Source organism: Anastrepha obliqua, chromosome 3 (assembly GCF_027943255.1).
Source record: "Anastrepha obliqua isolate idAnaObli1 chromosome 3, idAnaObli1_1.0, whole genome shotgun sequence".
Lineage (NCBI taxonomy): Eukaryota > Metazoa > Arthropoda > Insecta > Diptera > Tephritidae > Anastrepha > Anastrepha obliqua.
Window position 1 is genome coordinate 144,017,590 of NC_072894.1, and position 17,525 is coordinate 144,035,114.

The 17,525-nt window shown below is 30.2% G+C and overlaps 3 pseudogenes; 2 read left to right on the plus strand and 1 right to left on the minus strand.

Moving 5' to 3' along the window:
* Positions 1 to 12,197: 12,197 nt before the first annotated feature.
* LOC129242273 (NADH-ubiquinone oxidoreductase chain 5-like) lies at positions 12,198 to 13,581 on the minus strand (annotated as a pseudogene).
* A 2,123-nt stretch (positions 13,582 to 15,704) lies between these two features.
* On the plus strand, positions 15,705 to 16,298 carry LOC129242274 (NADH-ubiquinone oxidoreductase chain 6-like; annotated as a pseudogene).
* Positions 16,299 to 16,302: 4 nt separating this feature from the next.
* On the plus strand, positions 16,303 to 17,438 carry LOC129242323 (cytochrome b-like; annotated as a pseudogene).
* The last annotated feature ends 87 nt before the right edge of the window (positions 17,439 to 17,525 follow it).

The window sequence follows — 17,525 nt, forward strand, 5'->3', positions numbered from 1 at the left end:
TTAATCTAAGGAATATAAAGATTTCTGCTGCCCGCCAGCCGAAAGTTTTTAAGTTTCAACCAACTTTGTTTCTAGCCTCTTAGCTCACAAGCTGCATGCTTTGGCCAATACTCCCGAAAATAGTAGTGATATTTTACAAATTATGGTTATCTTTACTTAATCGTATATAGCTCATTTGTAACACTCTAGATGCATTTCTCTCGTTTGCTCTCTCCTTTGATCGCAACAAATTAAAATTAAAAATTAAAAGTGTGTCTAAATCATATGAAACTACAGATCGAGGGGAATTTTTTCTTTTTTTTTTTTCTTATATTAAACAATCCAAAGAAAAGATAAGCTCGCACTTTTACTTCCGATGGCAACCTTGAAAAGTATCTTTCCCACAATTGATGATACCAATTTCTCATTCCTTTCTGCCTCTGAGATTACCATACTTGAGGAAATTTAAACATATTTTTATTTACGGTTTTGACAATTATTTTTCCAGTCCAGGAACTTACAGGATGGCTTATCCTAAAAAAAATATCAGTTAGGGAATGTATGGGTTAAATATTTACTCACACTCACTCATCTGGAAACAAACAAAATCCATTCATCTCTAAGCGCCACTGCTGTTCGGCAATATTTAGATCTAAATCCATGACTGATTTATGAGTGTATTTCTTTCAATATCAGTAAGTGTGAAATAGGTGTATGTACGAACACCGGCTTAGTGGCTTATCACCACCAATTCTGCCTTATTAAGAATGTGCAATTAGAATCAGTCCAATTTGTTAACGGAGGATCAGGGGCGACATCAACAGCAGATGTTTTGTTTTAGAGTATTTATAATTTGTGCATAAATATGAACTTATGTATTTTATGTCCCACTTAATAAAATAAATAAAATAAATAATTGGCGCGTACACTTCTGTTAGGTGCTTGGCCGAGCTCCTCCTTCTATTTGTGGTGTGCGTCTTGATGCAGTTTCAAGCCGACTCCGAACGGCAGATATTTTTTTATTTTTATGAGGAGCTTTTTCATGGCAGAAATACACTCGGAGGTTTGCTATTGCCTGCCGAGGGGCGACCGCTATTAGAAAAATGTTTTTATTAATTTTGCTTTCACCGAGATTCGAACCAACGATTTCTCTGTGAATTCCGAATGGTAATCACGCATCAACCCATTCGGCTACGGCGGCCGGTCCCACTTACCTTCTACATATTAATATTTATTGTATTATGTTTTAGAATATTTTTATGTATTTTCTCTTTGATTTTTATATTATTGTGCATACGTTCCAACCGTAGCAGGAACCACCATGCAGACATTTTCTGGAAGTTGGGCCACCTCCTAGGCACGTCAGGAGGCATAATGGATCCAATAAAATGCGCCTTTCTTCTCAAATAAAATCTATTTCGCTTGAACCGATACTATTGAATATCGAAAGCGCTCTAAATTTGGCACTATTGAAAGAAGTTTATAAAATTTCTGTTTTAACTACATAATTTCATACCATCCATTAAGTTTGCTTACAGGTTTATTCACTACGTTTCCAACCGCCCCAATTGAGCTAGTCTACTGAGAATGTCGACTAAGTCTGGAGGACAATGGGATGTACACCTGCTGGCGTTGGCTGATGTCGCCCATATTAATTTCATTAGTCTTATATAAACTGGACAGACTCCAGTTGCAAATTCTTAAAAAGGTTGGATTGATGGTGACAGCAAGCCACCAAGCTGGCATTCGTACATATGACAGGATCTAAATTACTAGATACTTTTTAAGAAATCTATAGCTGATCCTATGACGGCTCGGCAATGTACGAGAGCGGTTCAATAAGTACCCTTGTTTGATGACAGAGGGTGTTCCTGGGGCATTAGCATGGTGCTGCCATCTATCAAACGACGGGAAAACAAATTTCAGACTGATTGATAGGTTAGTTTGGATTTGGCAGCTGTTCGAGTATGACTTGTTTCGTGATTTTCGGTAAGATGGCAAAAGAGCAGTATCGTTCGGTAATTCGCTTTAATTCGGAGATAAAAGCAATGGTAATTCCGAGATAAAAGCAATGGCCACAGTTAGATATTGGTTCAATGAATTTAAACGTGGCCGGAAGGTCACAGCGATGATTTTCTGGGATGGGAACGGCGTCATCCTCATGGATTCACAAAAAATTGAAGGAGACACAGCCGCATTTGGCGAAAAGAAGGTGATGTTTCACCACGATTACGCACCAGCACATTCATCCGGAGTTGTCGCCGCATGAATTGCGTTATGAATTGCTGCCGCACCCCATGTATTCGCCTGATCTGGTTCCCTGCGACTTTTTCTTGTTCCCTAACATGAAGAAATAGCTCTTGGAAAAAAAATTTAGTTCAAACGATTAAGTCATCGCCGAAACAGAAGCGTATTTTGGAGAGTTTGACAAACCCTTTTTTTGGAGGGGTTAGAAGAGGCCTGAGCGTTGGGAGAAGTATATCTTTCTAAAAGAGAACAACATATGTTGAAAAATAAAATTTTTTTTTTGAAAAAAACAGTGCCTTTATTTCTAACACGCATACTTCTTCAATGTTATAAAGAAGAAAAAATTATTGTACCAAATTTGTATGGTAACCCTCTTATTTTAACCTTCTTTTTGAAAACATCCTTGAACGTAAATCACGCTTTCTCCTGTGTTCAATTTGGCACACTTCAGGAATAAAACTCGTGTGTTTCTACCTGTGTCATACTATATGTCAGCTGTGTTTTTTACGCGATTCCATTTCGTGCAATATAATATATTTCTTCTGATGTAACTAATTCATATATATTCTGAATTTATGTAGATCGGACCATAAATTGGAATCTAATAATATTGATTATATTTCAAAAGTGTCCAGAACTCACAACTCAGAGCAGGGTGAGCTGTAAAGCTCGTGAATCCATTCCTAGAGTTACGGGAACAACAGCGTCTAGAGACACATCTGTTGAATAATATTTCTCCTTACCGCGATTTCGACGCAAATTTGACGAACTAGCTATTAAACCCTGGCATCCGAAATCTCTTACTTGATATCGTAACCGATTTCCGGTACAGCGATTAACTCTGCTTCAAATGCTTCAAATTTGTTTGTTTTGATATACTTTATAATATTTGCATTTTGAAAACAATTATATGGTGGTCCATATAGTGTTTTTTGTTTTATAATTGCATTCGTTACCATCTCCAAGGTCTTGGATAACTGGGTTAATGGGATGCGTCACTGCGAATCCAGCCAAGATATCCACAGGAATGAAATAGTTTTCCTTACATAATGGATATGTTTCTTCTTCTAGATTGGCGCTATAACCGCGATGTTGGTCGAGCTTAACAAAGCGCGCCAGTCGTTTCTTTCTCGTGCTAACCAGTACCTGTTGGAAACACCAAGTCCATCTCCACCTGATCTTTCCAATGTAGAGGACGCCATCCTCTTCCTCTGCTATCACCAGCTGGTACCGCATCGAATACTTTTAGAGCCGGAGCGTTTTATCCCTTCGAACGACGTGACCAGCCAATGTATCCGCGGGCACGATGAGAGCGTTGAAGAGTGTTACTTTTGTTCGTCGAGAGAGGACTTTGCTATTCAATTGCCCACTTAGCCCCAAGTAGCATTGTTTAGCAAGAGAATGGATATGTTTGCTCTTTCGAATAAATCAATAATTATAGCGAACAAAATTGATTTTTGTTAATTTTTTTAATTAAAATTAAAACTCAAAAGTAAACCACTATTTGGCCCAACCTGTATTTTGCAGTAATGCACAAAAAATTCAATAACTAGAAATTTTATTGGGTTGCCAACTAAATAATTGCGGATTGCACTCATAGGTGGCTTCAGCTGAATTTTCAGGTTTGCAGACGTAGTACAAATGTAAAACATATTTTGTTATTTGATATTTGACAATTCAGCTGTCAATCAGTAAAAAAAGTTTTTTGATCGGTTGCGTAGTTTTCGTTTGGCGTTCGTTGAAAAATGGAAAATCAAAATTAACATTTTCGTCATATTTTGCTTTTTTATTTCGACAAAGGGAAAACCGCCTCACAAGCTCATAAAAAGTTATATGCTGTTAATGGTGACGAAGCCTTAAAAGAACGGCAGTGTAAAAATTGGTTTGCCAAATATCGTTCTGGTGAAGTTGATGACGCCCTAATCAAAACAATAATCGATTCGGATCGTCACAGTGCAACACCTGAGATTGCAGAGAAGCTTCATGTATCACATACAATACATGCATTGAAAATCAGACAACTTGACTATGTTCAAAAACTCGACACATGGGTTGCTTACGAACTGAAAGAAACGCATTTAACGAAACGCATTAACAGCTGCGATTTGCTAAAGAAACGTAATGAAAATGATCCATTTTTAAAACGACTAATAACTGGCGATGAAAAATGGGTTGTTTACAATAATATTATATTAAGGGGAAAAGATGGTGGAGTAGGCCAGGTGAACCAACACAAACAACATCAAAATTAGATATTCATCAAAAAAAAGTGTTGTTATCAGATTGGTGGGATTACAAAGGAATTGTCTACTTTGAACTCTTACTACCGAACCGAACGATTAATTCTGATGCCTACATTGAACAACTAGCGAAATTGAACAATGAAATTGACAAATCGAAAAGGTGTTGTATTCCATCATCCGCACACATCTCTGCCCACTCGGCAAAAATTATTGGAGCTTGGTTGGGATATTTTGCCACATCCACCATATAGTCCTGGCCTTGCACCATCCGATTACTTTACGTTTTGATCTTTACAAAACTCCTTGAATGGTAAAAATTTCAATAATGATGATGATGTCAAATCGTACCTGATTCAGTTTTTTGCTAATAAAAACCAGTAGTTTCATGAACGTGGGATTATGATGCTGACTGAAAGATGGCAAAAGGTCATTGATCAATATAAGCAATACATTACAGATTAAAGTTATTTAGTTCCATGAAAAAATTGTCTTTGATTTTCTAAAAAAAACTCCGCAATTACTTAGTTGCCAACCCAATACATTTTCCCTATTATTTCAATTTATTTATATTTCTGTATCCTTACTATTTATATATTTATTTCTAGATATTAACATAAATGGTATGTATTTCTATATTCGGAAACCAACACTTTTGCCCTAACTTTTCTAATATTCTTTAACAAAAAATGCAAAACAAACCAATTAGTATTTCTGCGCTTGTTGGTGTTTGATAAAATAACAATTTTATATTTAATTGCATAAAACCATAAGCAACACAGCAAAAACGAAAGTAATAGCTGCACATGCATGTATGCCTGTGTATGTATGTACTTGTACGAGTATATCTATGCATGCATATGGGTTAAAGACTGGTGGGAAACTGTTGATTTATTGCTTGAACGCGATATTTCCAATGTAAATCCTTCGCCAGTGCCTTTTGTTTAGGTGCGCCAGATTCAGTGAAGCTGAAAACATTTTGATTATTTATTTTTTTACTGTCGACAGTCAGTCTGCTGTTGCGATTTATTTTCACATCGTTCTGAATTTTGTAGGTGTTTTTTTATTTATCTTATTTTGTTACAAAGCAAATCAGCAACATCCAATCCAGTTGCAGAGTAACTGAAGTGTGGTTAAAGGAGGACTGCAATGTATCATTGCTACTACCTCGTTCAAGGTACCTTGTGCACTTTATTCAACAAAAATTTGTATCTTCTACCCAGTCGGCTATGAAAGTAGTATAGGATAGATAAGTATGTATGTATATGTGTACATATGAAGGTACTAGCTTGCATACTTCCGAAATGTCGGAAAAAACTTACCTGTCTTTGATTGTGGATGCTTTGATTGTGGAAGTTAACATTTTTGTTTTCCATTAAAATATTTAATATTTTCAGTTAACTTTGAGACTGGTGTTTAAAGTTATAACTGTTATAAGGAGTGGCGAATAAATGTGTAAATATCCACATTAATTAGGTAATTTATTATGTTTGTTTAAAGCCCTTTTACGCTTCTAAGAATACACCAATTTTTGAAAGAATGATTGATATATACATACATACACACATATGATAAGCATTTGTATGAGCAATTTATATGAAACTGGAACTGAGATGTCTGATTATTTAAGGCCCAGTGAAAATCAACCAGATTAAGCCATGAGAAAAGCAAAATGAAGATATCTTGCGCCTTGCGCCGTTTCGTTTTGCGTTTTTTTCGAAGTTGCGACGTTGCTTAATTAGTACTAATTTTCACTGTGTGTCGTTAGATTTTCGAGGTTGCGTCGTTTTGGGTTCGAGTCTTTCATTTTTTTTTTTTGAAATTTTCTTTTTTTTTTCTAAACGATGGCAACACTTCTGATTGCGCCATGCCATCAAAACTCCGAGATTCCCTTTCTAAAAACCAATATTTTTCAAAAATCAACGCAATAGTTTTATTTTCACTTTGTTTTGCTAATTTTAATATAGCAGTTTCAATTGCGTAGTGTGTTGTGCTTTTTTAAAAAGAGAATAATAAATTTATATAAATTTTTACGTGTTGTTTCTGATTACAAAAAAGGTTAATATTTTTACAATTTATTTATTGGCAGAGTTATATATATATTTTTTAAATACACCTGTAAGTTTTTTAGCCAAATAAGGAGAAAGGGCGCTGCTGGTAGAATTACTAAATATAAAAAAATAAAGCTATCATTTAAATGTATTTAGAAGTTATTACCTTCGACGAACATTTAAACTTCTTTTAAGTGAGACTGGCGGACAAGATAAGCCTGCCATGCTAGAGTTTTCGAAAAAGTTCAACATTATGAAAGCCATAGAAATTATTTCCGATTCGTGGGAGGAGATTAAACCTTCTTGCATAAATAGTGTTTGGCGCAAAATATTGCCTGAATGTGTTCAGCGAACATGCGCCTCAGAAGTTGATGGTACACCAGATGTTCGTCATGAAATTTCTAATTTAGTTAGAGAGCCTATTTTTAAAGGTATGGAGGAGACTGACATAAATGAATTGCTAACCTCCCACAACCAAGAATTCTCTAATGAACAACTATTGCAACTGGAATTGCAATTTGCTAATGAAGAAGATTACAGTGAACATTCAAAAGAAATCTCCAAAGAACAAAATTCAACCTCCAAACAAATTTCCAAAGCGAGGTGTTTGATTGACGAAACTATGGAGATTTATTTTTAAAAACGATCCTGACAGCGGAAGGAGTTTTAAAGTTCCCCAGGCGGTAGCTACGAATATCAGTTGCTGCAAGAAAATTTATTTAATGTTAAAAAAGCTGTTCAGCAAATATTGGACCAATTTTTTGTGAAAGGAGGCCGATTTACGACAGCAGCCACTATGGACTCATCAGGCAGTGATAAATTCTAATTTTGTTTTCATAAATGAATTGAATATTTTATTTTGTTTTAATTGAACACGGTTTTTTCTTGTTTTATGTATGCAATAAAGTTTATATTATTTTTAAATGTTTACTTTGTTCAATTTTCTTTTTAAAAAGTAGTATTTTCGTAACTCTAGAACCTATCTTTGATCTTTACATGGTTTGCTATAAAAAAAAAAAAAAATAAATAAATAATTGGCGCGTACACTTCTGTTAGGTGTTTGGCCGAGCTCCTCCTCCTATTTGTGGTGTGCGTCTTGATGTTGTTCCACAAATGGAGGGACTTACAGTTTCAAGCCGACTCCGAACGGCAGATATTTTTATGAGGAGCTTTTTCATGGCAGAAATACACTCGGAGGTTTACTATTGCCTGCCGAGGGGGGACCGCTATTAGAAAAATGTTTTTATTAATTTTGCTTTCACCGAGATTCGAACCAACGATTTCTCTGTGAATTCCGAATGGTAATCACGCACCAACCCATTCGGCTACGGCGGCCGCCATGGTTTGCTATAGAATATCTTAATTCACTTTGAGTCGTTTCAATTTGCGTTGTATTTTCTTGGAACGTAACCACGACGCAAAGTGAGGTATTGGTGGATATTTATATGTATATATATAATATATAATTGGCACTTACAGCCATTTTGGGTGTTTGGTACTTCTTCTTCAATTCTTCGAGGAGAAGCTCTTACAAAAACCTAGAAAAATAAGTGCGCGGCTCAAATATGTAGTAATAACGAAGATCCAAAAACGGTAACCAAAGGAATGCACGTCTGAGGAAGAATGCGTTACTTATTTTCGTTGAAAACATTCATTGTAACCGCTGCGATTCGAGTCCCTATAGAGTACCTACCTATGTATGTATATACGAGTACTTCAAAATATATACGCACATGTGTGGCTTCCTGAGTTTACACAAAGAGAAATACCTGAGAAGACGCTCGAAATTTTCTGTAACTTCTTGTCGGCAAACCAGGTAATAAGTAATACAAATTATGAAGTGTAAACGAATCGCTTAAGGCGTGGGATATTTATGTAATAAATTCTGCCTAGCAATGCGGCTTTCGAAATCGTCCAGCATCATAAATCTCAAAGTTGCTTAACGCATTCGTTTGGGTGTTAAATTAAAGTGTTTAGTGCATTCACTTCCTGTTCCGCGCACATTGAACTGACATATATGTAGGCTTCAGCAGCTTCTAAAAATAATGCTAAATACATACATATGATGATTTATGCCCCGCGCTTACTTTTACTCGTGTTTGCTTCAGAAATATATTTATGTATATGTACTTTGCAGTAATGGAATGTCAACTCCCGTCGTGCTCACATTATTTGGTTAGAATGGATTACAATTACAATAAATGTATGCAGCTAATACTTGATAAATGGTATTCACGAGCTCACACATCTAATTATACACAACGAACCATCGGATACATGTACTTTTCTTGATTGGATTTACAGCCACCTAACCAATTCCGCAGTTTCACAGTATCTCGGTATGACATGCGCTCTAAGTACAGTCTTTCTACCGCAAATACTTGCGACAAAGGAACAAATGTGCGCTAAAATTGTTGAACTGCCTAAATTAAATTCTTCAGATGATATGAGAATTGACTACCGCCAGTTAACTCAGACGATTTTTTTTTATTTATACTATATATTAATTTTTCATTTCAGTACTCTTCTTCTTAATTGGCGCGATTTTGGCCGAGTTTAATAAAGCCCGCCAGTCGTTTCTTTCTCGTGCTAACCGGCGCCAATTGGATACACCAAGTGAAGCCAATTCCTTCTCCACCTGATCTTTCCTCTTCCTCTGCCACATTGTGGTGCTAATCATAGTTTTATACCTATTGTCATTGAAAGTATTCCTGTTAACCATTTTATTAAATGAATTACAAATAGAGTAAATTCATCATTAGATGACTGAAAGCAAGTACTGGTCTCTTAAACCACTCAATAGTAAATTAGCACTTACTTCTAATGATTTATAAATTATACTTAATAATAATAAAAAATTAGTTAAATATATAACATTAGTTTGTCAAACTAAAATTATTAAGCTTATTAATATTTTTTAATCCCACAAATAGCCCCAATTGGTTGATTAAGTTTATTTATTATTTTTTCTATCACATTTATACTTTTTAGAATAATAAATTATTACTCTATAATCCCTCAATCACCTAAATCTGATTCAACTAAAAAATCTTCAACTCAACCTCTTAATTGAAAATGATAACAAATTTATTCTCAGTTTTTGACCCCACCTCAAGTATTTATAATTTATCTCTTAATTGAATAAGAACTCTTCTAGGATTAATAGTAATCCCTTCAACATATTGATTAATACCCTCACGATATCATATTTTCTGAAATTCAATTTTATTAACTTTACATAAAGAATTTCAAACTTTATTAGGATCTACAGGACATTCAGGGTCAACTTTTATTTTCGTTTCTTTATTTTCACTAATTTTGTTTAATAATTTTATAGGATTATTCCCTTATATTTTCACAAGTACAAGCCATTTAACATTAACTTTAACATTAGCTTTACCTTTATGATTATGTTTTATAATTTATGGTTGAATTAATCATACCCAACATATATTTGCACATTTAGTTCCTCAAGGAACGCCAGCAATTTTAATACCATTCATAGTATGTATTGAAACAATTAGAAATTTAATTCGACCAGGAACTTTAGCAGTACGATTAGCAGCTAATATAATTGCAGGTCACTTACTATTAACTCTTCTAGGAAATACAGGTCCATCACTTTCATATACTATTATTTCACTATTAATTATTGCTCAAATTGCTTTATTAGTACTTGAGTCAGCTGTAGCAATTATTCAATCCTATGTATTCGCAGTATTAAGTACTTTATACTCTAGAGAAGTAAATTAATTTTAAATAATGTCAACACACGCTAATCACCCATTCCACTTAGTAGATTATAGTCCATGACCTTTAACAGGAGCTATTGGAGCAATAACATCAGTTTCAGGTTTAGTTAAATGATTTCATCAATATGATATTTCATTATTCTTATTAGGTAATATTATTACTATTTTAACTGTCTATCAATGATGACGAGATGTTTCTCGTGAAGGAACTTTCCAAGGATTACACACCCTACCTGTAACATTAGGCCTACGATGAGGAATAATTTTATTTATTTTATCAGAAGTTTTATTTTTTGTATCATTTTTTTGAGCTTTTTTTCATAGTAGATTATCTCCAACAATTGAATTAGGAGCTTCATGACCACCAGCCGGAATTAAACCTTTCAACCCATTTCAAATTCCTTTATTAAATACAGCTATCTTATTAGCCTCAGGGGTAACTGTAACATGAGCCCATCATAGTTTAATAGAAGGTAATCATTCTCAAGCTACACAAGGGTTATTCTTCACAGTATTATTAGGAGTATATTTTACTATTTTACAAGCATATGAATACATTGAAGCACCATTCACAATTGCTGACTCAGTTTACGGATCTACGTTTTTTATAGCTACAGGATTTCATGGAATCCATGTATTAATTGGAACAACTTTCTTATTAATCTGTTTAATCCGACATTTAAATAATCATTTTTCAAAAACACATCATTTCGGTTTTGAAGCAGCTGCTTGATACTGACATTTCGTTGATATTGTTTGATTATTTTTATATATTTCAATTTATTGATGAGGAGGATAATAAAGTAATATAATTAATATTTACAATATCTATATAATATATAAAGTATATTTGACTTCCAATCATAAAGTCTACTAATTAGTAGTATAGATAATTTTTTCAATTATTATTATAGCTCTAATCCTAATAACAATTACAAGTATTGTAATAATTTTAGCTTCTATTTTATCAAAAAAAAGTATAGCAGATCGTGAAAAATGTTCCCCATTTGAATGTGGGTTTGACCCAAAATCATCATCACGTCTTCCATTCTCTATACGATTCTTCCTAATTACAATTATTTTTTTAATTTTTGATGTAGAAATTGCATTAATTTTACCAATAATTTTAATTATTAATTTATCAAATATTATAATATGAACAATTACATCAATTATTTTTATTATAATCTTAATTATTGGTTTATATCACGAATGAAACCAAGGTATATTAAATTGATCTAACTAACATTATAAATAATATAAATAAAATAGGATTGTAGTTAATTATAACATTTGATTTGCATTCAAAAAGTATTGAATTTTCAATCTATCTTGTTTAATCTATTTATTTAATAAATTCTTAATTATTAATTTAATAAGTAAAAATGAATATGAAGCGATTTATTGCAATTAGTTTCGACCTAATTTTAGGTAATTTACTACCCTTATTCTAAAATTCAGAATTTTGTTTAATCTATTTATTTAATAAATTCTTAACTATAAATTTAATTGAAGCCAAAAAGAGGCATATCACTGTTAATGATAGAACTGAAAATTAGTTTCCAATTAAGGAAGTAAGATGTTCAAGAAAAAGCTGCTAACTTTTATCTTTTAATGGTTAAATTCCATTTATACTTCTATTTATATAGTTTAACAAAAACATTACATTTTCATTGTAAAATTAAAAATATTTTTTTTATAAATTACTAAATTTTATTACTTAAATTAATTTAAAACTAATAATAAAATTATTTATAATAATCCATTACTTATAAATAAATAAAAAAAATTCAATGAAAACAGCTTATTTCATTTCAAATAAGTTATTTTCCTTTATATAATTTACTAAAAATTATTCACTACATTCAAGAATTTAACAATTACCCTAACATCTTCAGTGTTATACTCTACAATTTGAGCTACTTGAATAAAATAAAAAAAATAATCTAAAAAGAAAAGTAATTCATAAAACAAATAATAACAGATAAATTTTTAAATTATTATTATGTAAAAAATAAACTAATTGAGAATATTCTATCAACTTATTATACAAATTCTGTCCTCCTATAAATTCAGACCATCCTTGATCAAAAGATTTATAAACAATTCTTCCTAAAACTAAAGGAGGATTAATTACACCATAAGTAGAAATATAAGGTATAAATCATATTGAACCAGAAAAATAACTTACTAAATAATTATTTAAAGATTTATTAAAATAAAATAAAGATACATTTGAAATTAAATACCCTAATAACCCACCAGCAATACAAACAAATAAAGTTAATAATTTCAAATAAATTGGTAAACAAATTATATAAGGAGTAGGAAAAATTAATCATCTAAGTATACTACCACCAGTAATACTTATAGTTAATAATCCTCTTATACCACGCAATATAATTCACCCTTCATCTCTTAGTATATTTAAAGAACCACAATTTAATTCACCAGTTATAGAATAATAAACCAACCGAAAAGAATAACATACAGTTAGTCCAGTAGAAAAAAAATAAAGAAAAAAAGAAAATATATTAATATAACTCAAGGACACAATTTCTAAAATTAAATCCTTAGAATAAAATCCAGCTAAAAAAGGTATACCACATAAAGCTAAATTGGCAACATTAAAACAACCAGAAGTTAAAGGTATATAAATTCCTAATCCACCTATCAAACGAATATCTTGTGAATTATTTATATTATGAATAATAGCTCCAGCACATATAAATAATAATGCTTTAAATAAAGCATGACTCAATAAATGAAAAAAAGCCAATTTATAAAAACCTATTGATAAAATTCTTATTATTAAACCCAACTGACTCAAAGTAGATAAAGCAATAATTTTTTTTAAATCAAATTCAAAATTAGCTCCTAATCCAGCTATAAATATAGTTAAACCAGATAGTAAAAGTAAAACTTGACCTATTCAAGAATTGTGTAATAAAATATTAAACCGAATTAATAAATAAATTCCAGCAGTAACAAGAGTAGAAGAATGAACTAATGCAGAAACAGGAGTAGGAGCTGCTATTGCAGCAGGTAATCAAGATGAAAAAGGAATTTGTGCTCTTTTAGTTATAGCCGCTAATATAATTAAGCTACCAATAATTTCTATTTCAATTCTATTCTTTATTGTTTCCAAATAAAAAATATAATTTCAACTTCCATAATTTAATATTCAAGCAATAGCTAATAAAAAGGCAACATCCCCAATTCGATTAGACAAAGCAGTTAATATACCAGCATTATAAGATTTTACATTTTGAAAATAAATTACTAAACAATAAGAAACTAACCCCAGTCCATCTCACCCTAATAAAATTCTAATTAAATTAGGACTAATAATTAATAACATTATAGACAAAACAAATATAAGAACTAGTATAATAAAACGATTAATATTTACATCTCCCCCCATATATTCCTTTCTATAATAAATAACTAAAGAAGAAATTAACAAAACAAAAGATATAAATAATAAACTCATTCAATCAAATAAAAAAGTTATAAAAATTCTACAAGAATTAAATCTAACTACTTCTCATTCAATAAATATACAAAAATCCTTAATTAACATTAACAATCTAAATAAAAAAAAATTAATTCTAAATAAAACTAAAACCAAAAATCTAATTCTACAAATAGATAAATACTTTCTCACGATTTAAAATGATTAAAAATCATATCATTGACACCACAAATCAATATTTTAAATAAACTATTTAAATAAAATTATAGTCAAATTATACAAATATCACTCTTCAAAATCAACAAATTTAAAGGAAATCAATGCAAAAATAATAAATAATATTCCCGAATCTTACCACCTCTAAACGAATAAACTCCAGAAAATAATTTACCATGTTGACTATAAGAATATAAATATAAAGTATAAGCAGCTCTAAAAAAAGATAATAAAGATAAAGAAATTATTGTTAATCAAGATCAACTAACAATTCTATTTAATAAACAAATTTCACCTAATAAGTTTAAAGAAGGAGGTGCAGCTATGTTACAAGCTCTCAACAAAAATCATCATAATGTTATAGAAGGTATAAAATTTAATAAACCCTTATTAATTAATAAACTTCGACTACCTAACCGTTCATATGTAATATTAACTAAACAAAAAAGTCCTGAAGAACAAAGTCCATGAGCAATTATTAATGTATAAGAACCACAAAATCCTAAATATCTTAAAGTTATAAGACCACCTAAAACAATTCCTATATGAGCAACAGAAGAATAAGCAATTAAAGCCTTTAAATCAGTTTGACGTAAACAAACTAAACTAATTAAAACACCCCCAATTAATCTAATTCTAATTCAAATATAATTATATTTAATACCACTTACTTGTAAAAAAGAAAAAACTCGCAATAACCCATACCCACCTAACTTTAATATAACTCCAGCTAAAATTATTGAACCAGAAACAGGTGCTTCTACATGAGCTTTTGGTAATCATAAATGAACCAAAAATATAGGTATTTTAACTAAAAAAGCTAAAATTAAAGATAAATATAATAAATCATAACAATTAATATAATTTATCAAAAGATAATAATTCAATGTTATTAAAGTATTATATAAATAAAAAATTCCTACTAATATAGGTAAAGAAACTAATAAAGTATAAAATAAAAGATAAATACCAGCTTGTAAACGTTCAGGTTGATACCCTCAACCCAAAATTAAAAATAAAGTAGGAATCAATCTTCTTTCAAAAAATAAATAAAACATAAATAAATTTATTCTACCAAAAGTTAAAACTAAACATAATAATAAAATTAATACATTAATTAAAAAAAAGTTTTCATAGTTACTATATTTATTAATAGATTCACTAGAAGTAATTATAAGTGTACAAATTCAAAAACTTAATAGGATTAATCCATATGAAATAATATCAAACCCCAAAAAATAAGAAATATTTACAAAATAATTTGTGCAATAATTCATTAAAATAAAAACAAAACTTACCAAAAATAGTAAATTTTGAACCGTTCAAAATGAATTTATAATAAAACAAAAAGGTATAATAAAAATTATTATAAAAATTAACTTTAACATTGCAATACATTAAATGACTGAAAATAATCATTTCCATGAGTTCGAATTATAGATACTAAAATTGAAAGACCCAAAGCCCCTTCACAAACACTTAAAGTTAAAAATATTATACTAAAATATCTTATAAAATCTATTAAATTTAAGTAAATAAATAATAAAAAAAATAAATTTAAAACAATATACTCTAATCTTAAAAGCATAGATAATAAATGTTTACGATTAAAAACAAAAACAAATACTCCTATTAAAATTAAAAAACAAGGTAATCCCCAATATAATAATATTAACATTAGTTTTAATAGTTTAACAAAAACATTGGTCTTGTAAATCAAAAATAAGAATTAATCTTTTAAAACTTCAAGAGAAAAGAAATAACTTTATCATTAATCCCCAAAATTAATATTTTAAATAAACTACCTCCTGATATTATACAATTAACTTTATATTCAACAACATTGATTTCTAGTCTTATTTTCATTCAAATAAATCATCCATTAGCAATAGGATTAATATTATTAATTCAAACATTACAAATTTGTCTCCTAACTGGATTAATGGCTAAAAGATTCTGATTCTCATATGTATTATTTTTAATTTTCCTAGGAGGAGTATTAGTATTATTCATTTACGTTACATCTCTAGCATCAAATGAAATATTTACACTTTCAATGAAAACAGCTTATTCATTTATATTAATTTTCATTTTATTTATAAGTACTAGATGATTTATAGATAAATTATATATTTCATCCTTCATTCAAAATAACGAAATACAAACTATAATTAATTTAAATATATTCACAGAAGAAAATTCTCTAAATCTTCATAAATTATACAATTACCCAACAAATTTAATTACTATTTTGTTAATAAACTACTTATTAATTACATTAATTGCAGTAGTAAAAATTACTAAATTATTCTACGGACCCCTTCGGTTAATAAATTAAACTAATGAACAAACCTTTACGAACCCAACACCCATTATTCAAAATTGCAAATAATGCTCTAGTGGATCTTCCAGCTCCAATTAATATTTCAGCCTGATGAAACTTCGGATCACTATTAGGATTATGTTTAATTATCCAAATTCTAACAGGACTTTTCTTAGCTATACATTACACAGCAGATATTAATTTAGCTTTCAACAGTGTTAATCATATTTGTCGAGATGTAAATTATGGTTGATTATTACGAACTTTACATGCTAATGGTGCATCATTTTTCTTCATTTGTATTTATATACATATTGGTCGAGGAATCTATTACGGTTCATATTTATTTACACCTACATGACTAGTAGGAGTCCTAATTCTATTTTTAGTTATAGCAACAGCATTCATAGGTTATGTTTTACCCTGAGGACAAATATCCTTCTGAGGAGCCACAGTTATTACAAATCTATTATCTGCAATTCCTTACTTAGGAATTGATTTAGTTCAATGAGTTTGAGGAGGATTCGCAGTAGATAATGCCACTCTTACACGATTCTTTACATTTCATTTTATTTTACCATTTATTGTATTAGCAATAACATTAATTCATCTATTATTTTTACATCAAACAGGATCTAATAACCCAATTGGATTAAATTCTAATATGGATAAAATTCCATTCCATCCATATTTTACATACAAAGATATTGTAGGATTTATTATTATAATTATAGCACTTCTATTATTAACTTTAATTAACCCTTATTTATTAGGAGATCCTGATAATTTCATCCCTGCTAATCCTCTAGTAACACCAATACACATTCAACCTGAATGATATTTTCTATTTGCATATGCAATTTTACGTTCTATTCCTAATAAATTAGGAGGAGTTATTGCATTAGTTTTATCAATTGCAATCCTAGCAATTTTACCATTTTATCATTTAAGAAACTTCCGAGGAATTCAATTTTATCCTGTAAATAAAATTCTATTTTGAATTATAGTAGTTACTGTAATTCTATTAACATGAATCGGAGCACGACCCGTAGAAGACCCTTATGTACTAGTTGGACAAATTTTAACAGTAATTTACTTCTTATATTACATTATTAATCCACTAATTAATAAATGATGAGATAATTTAATTAACTAGTTAATGAGCTTGAACAAGCATATGTTTTGAAAACATAATATAGGAACAAAAATTTCCTATTAACTTTACTAAAATCAATTAACAAT